At 41.0% G+C, this 4,739-nt stretch overlaps 1 long non-coding RNA gene across 1 annotated transcript; it reads left to right on the top strand.

The window, feature by feature from the left end:
• The first annotated feature begins 3,754 nt into the window (after window positions 1-3,754).
• LOC147893708 (uncharacterized) lies at window positions 3,755-4,511 on the top strand. The gene is made up of 3 exons (XR_015542204.1): window positions 3,755-3,835; window positions 3,941-4,005; window positions 4,401-4,511. It is a non-coding gene; the product is annotated as an uncharacterized LOC147893708 (long non-coding RNA).
• The last annotated feature ends 228 nt before the right edge of the window (window positions 4,512-4,739 follow it).

The raw sequence follows: 4,739 nt of genomic DNA, 5'->3' as shown, positions 1-4,739 counted from the left end.
TCAAGGTTCTTCCAAACATGTCCACCTGAAGCTCTTATGTCTTGGCTAATTCTACAATTTTTCTAGAAGTATCTTGCATCTTTACAATGCAATGGTTATGTGGGGGTGTGCTAAGAATTGTATAGTTTATTCTTGAAATGTGAAGTATGCCATACAAGATTAGGAACCCCCTAGTAAGAGAGAGTAACATACAAGAGTAAAGGAGAGGATGCTTGTAGCTAGAAGAGATAGCAACTTAATAAGCATAGAAGAAGTGGAAGGTCCCTTACCAAATGCACCAAAAAGGAGGAAGAGGAGGTGTAGCTGGATCTAAGGTTCAATGTAGATGGAGCTTTGTTTAAGGATCAATGAATGTATGTGGAATTGTATCTAAGGTTCAAGTAGCATTTTCAAATCCACAAATTGATCTATTTTCTTTGAGTTGCTAGAGACATAAAGGCAAAAACACATCTTCTTGCATGAAGCACATGTAAATGATTTTTTTAAATAAAGATATAAACCACATTTCACTCTTTAGAGGCACAGTCTTGACTCTTTTGGTCTCTTCCACTCCTTCCTCTCTTTGGTTTTCAACATCATTTTTGGTCTTGAACTACTTAGTTTTCCCACGTCCATAGTGTACTAACTTGGGAATCCAATCATGCTATCCATTCTTCTCACCTCAATAGATATCTTTTGTAGCCAATCTTAGTAACCAAGGTGGGGAAGATATGGATGTTTGATCTCAACATTTGTATCCAACATAGGGCAAATATGGATGCTAATTTCAACTATTGTACCTACCACATTTTGAATCCCCTTTTCTAGATTTCAAAAGGAATTTGGGTGCCCAAGAAAGAAACCCCAAGTTTATCAATCAATCTGGCTGAAGGGATCTCTTCAATGGACCTTGGTTTGTTGTTCGACAAAATTGGATAAAGTGGGCATGGTAATTCATCTTGGTGAGCTTTTGCAAGAAACCTCTACATAGACTTTTCCTTGGTGTTGAAAAAATTCACGTGGAATTTAAAGAAACTCATTCCAAACAGGTTGCTTTTGGGCATTCTCCCCTCCGAGCATCAATCTAGGATGGTGGAATTGGTGATAAAGAGATGAACTACAAAGACCAAGAAGAGATGTAACGTCATAGGTAGATTAGAGCCAATCATAATACAAATGGCATCCTCATCAACAATGGCAAGGACAAGGATAGTACCTGCAAACAAGACATGGAAGGGACATCACAAAAGGGGCTAGACATAGTAGCTTGAGCAACCATGTATAACATCTATCTATTCTTTTCTATATTTTGTTGTTATCATATTTTTTAATATTTATATTTTTCCTTTTTCAAATACAAATACATATGAGAAGACATTTCATTTTAAACAATTCCTATCTGAGAAATTTATAGACATCTTAGGAGGCTACAATTTTGATACACTATAATTTACATAGTTCAATTTGTTTAGATGGCAAAACAATGGTTAATAGATTACAGAAAAGCACTATGGAGTGATTTTTCTACTTGGATTTTTTGTACCAGCCTTAAAATGAAAGTTTGTGGAAAAGAATAGTAGATTTTGGCAGATTGATGCAAATTATAGAGAATCTAAAGATGACCAAACGTCAACTTATTGATTATCTTCAAATTCTTCGCCATTTATGAGATACGGATCTTCAAAGATGACTTGTTTTCCAGTGAAAAAGAAAGAAAATTCAAGATGGTGGGTCTATTTAAAAAATTGAGTCCCAAATTGAGAGAAAAGAAGATTCATGTTTTGAATGAAGGCGAGTTTTAGAAGAAGACGGTTTTCTCACCTCAATTTGGAAGCAAGGTTGAGGCGTGTCTAAGTGTACCAATTCAAGGATACCACTTTTCATTGAATTTTCTTCTCATGGCATGTTTTCAAGATACATCCCTTGGAAATATCTACTCATGTTCCTCATTCATAAGAACTAGGCTTCACATGTTCAAGTGACCAAACCTTTTATCCCTCAAAGCTTCTTCCACGTTCAATTTAGGGGTATAGACTTTGAAGTTTGGTATATGACATTAATTTATATAAGCCTTTTTCTCAGCTCCTATGGCTATGACTTTGAAGTCATCAGCTTTTTCCTCAAATGAGATATTGCCCTTTATCAAATTAAACCTTCCTATTTTGCTTAGTGATAGCACTAACGAATGCAAGACCTTATTTTTCTGCAAACCTAGAACATATAGACATTATGTATGTCCCACAAAGCTTATATGTATTAGTATATTTACTAGGCCAGCACTTGAGCGTTTTATGAAACTCTAAAATCCTACGAAGCCATGTGGTACATTTGAAGCCGTTAGATTAACCGACCTATTATTAGCTACTTACAATAGCCCATATAGTTAGCAGATGGCCCATATACTTAGTAGCTGGCCAAGCATTCTAGTTTTGATATTTTTGGCCTGCCTTTGCAGGTCTTAGTGGAGGTTACGCGTCTTTGTCTCCCTCAACCTCATTTTTTTCCCCTTAGTTCGTTTTTGGTTGGTGCACAACACATGTGAGTGCGACCCTTCTCGTGTGACTTGGATGGGCCGTACTGAGAGTGTTGCCGTTGTTTCATGGATGTTGTAGATATGCAATGTCCATGACTATAAGAGGATCCATGCAAAGTGCTTGGAGGCGCTTAAGACATTTTCAAAGACTTCTTTAGGACGTGCGAGCAGTCAAGAGAGAGCGTGGAGCTCTAGCTGTGGTTCTGCGGCATTTTGTAATCTTATTCTTCATTCCAGCTTGACTTAGTGCTTCAATAATTCCTTCCTTGTATTTCTGTTTTGTAGAATTGGAGAAGACCTGTGGCAGACTACATGGATGAAATCTACTGCGAGGTTGAAGACGGCAAGGCTTGCAGCTCAGTAGCTGGCGCTAATGACTACACCAACTTACGTGCGCCCGATCGTCTCCTCTTCTTGCGACGACTTAATTGCATGTTTGTTTTTTGGCTCAGCCTCTCCAACACATGCTGCATGCTTCCACACAGCAATCGATCGTCACAACGCGGCAGCGCCTCTGATGAAGTATATGCAGAGAAGAACCCCAGTTGTTCTCACCCAAAAAGAACACCTCAATTGTGTTTCGGATGCAAGAAAATGGAGAGGGTGACTTAGCCATGTCTGGTCCCAGAGCGATCAGTGTCGACTGCAATCTGCAGCGGAGAAGAATCCCCTTCCCTTACATTGCATGCAGCGGGGCGGGCTCCTACCACTTGGAGTACCAAATTTCTGAAGTTTGTTTGGTTCTGCTTTACTTAACATTCTGAGTCGTCACTCCATTTTTGTTGCATTTTCCTTATACGTCTCAGCCTTGGTCTATAACTCATGACTAGTTGCACGCGAGATAGATCAGATTTGATGTAACGTAGCTTGAAGTTTTTTAGGAGCGGCTCCCCCTCGTTCTCCAGTTGAGCGAATTGGTTCAGAGCTTTCGTACCTTGCGACGCCGAATTTCATTAGTTAGCAACCGAGTTTCATGCACGCCTTCAATACGCTCTCCATTACGATTATCGTTGCCTTCATGTTCATGTTGCGCTGGCGTTGAACGATTCTGCTCCTCGCACATTTCAGTATGAGCATGTTGTGCAACGCCCAGACCAGTATCTTCTATTTTCCTCTTGGGAACCGGCCAGATGAGTAGATGCTAAGCTGGTTGCGAGGTACAAAATACCCAGACTTGGCCCAGTCGACGTATCTTGCTTTTGCATCGTCTTCGTAAGTTTGTGCTTTTCGAAAATTGTTCTTTCCTTCCCACGGCTACCTTCGACGATGTGCAGCCTGGATCTGATGACTCCATGGACACCAGCAGTGGTGAATTTGAGAAAGGTGCCTGTTTGCAGATATCCTGATCCCGTCCTCGTTTCGTCATTCCGTCTTTCGAACTTCGAAATATTTCTCTTCTTTGCATAAATTCTTCGTATTTTTTAGCAGGGATGATGATCATTGTGGAGCCCCGCCCTGGATGCGCCGAGGAAGCAACTTCCCATTTTGCCAAGGTGAAAATACTTATTTGCCCTTCTCCAGAGTCTTCATCTTTTCATGCTAGAGTGGGTGTTTCTTGCCAGAAAAGGCTGCCCAATTGATCGGTCGTATGAAATCAATCACTCTCTTCCTGACGGTTCCAAGCGGCTAGGCCTGATATGCTGCCCAAACTTCAAATCTCCACGTCTGCCTCGCTTTATTCCCTTAGCTTTCCTCGATCGTGTTTGCCTCATCACTCAGGTAGTTAGTGAAAACAACACTTTCCACATCTAATCTGTGTGTTGTCACGCACATCTAAGATCAGATTCAAATGATCGTATTGCGCTGATCATCTTGCATAGGGTCAAAGGTTCTTTGTGAATCCATATTGTTGACAATTGTTAGAAAATTGGCGGGTGTTGTCGTGCAGACACAAGCGAAAAGTTACGCAATGAGGAAGAGGCCAAAAGTTCCTCCCATGGAAAACACAAGATCACGGAGGATCATTTGGTGACGGCGCTTGAAGCCCCAAAGAACGAAGGTCTTGTCAAGATTCTCACTCCGTTCTGCCCACGTTTGTTTGCCTCTTCTTCTGTTTGTTGGCTCAGCCTCGCACCATTCCATCTGTTCTTACAAAAATCCATCTTTTCGTCTTCCAGCAAGCTCCTCAAAGCTATGCAAAATGAACAACCTGGTCCGTCGTTCAATGCACGTACTAAAGCGCACCGACTACGAGCAATTGTGCCATCGGAGCTAGCCTTGCCTTGTT

The sequence above is a fragment of the Dipteris shenzhenensis genome, chromosome 15 (genome assembly GCF_047967505.1).
Source record: "Dipteris shenzhenensis isolate YYH24624 ecotype China chromosome 15, Dip_SZ_1.0, whole genome shotgun sequence".
Classification (NCBI taxonomy): domain Eukaryota; kingdom Viridiplantae; phylum Streptophyta; class Polypodiopsida; order Gleicheniales; family Dipteridaceae; genus Dipteris; species Dipteris shenzhenensis.
Note: the sequence above shows the minus strand (reverse complement) of the source record. Positions and strands in the feature narration are given on the sequence as shown.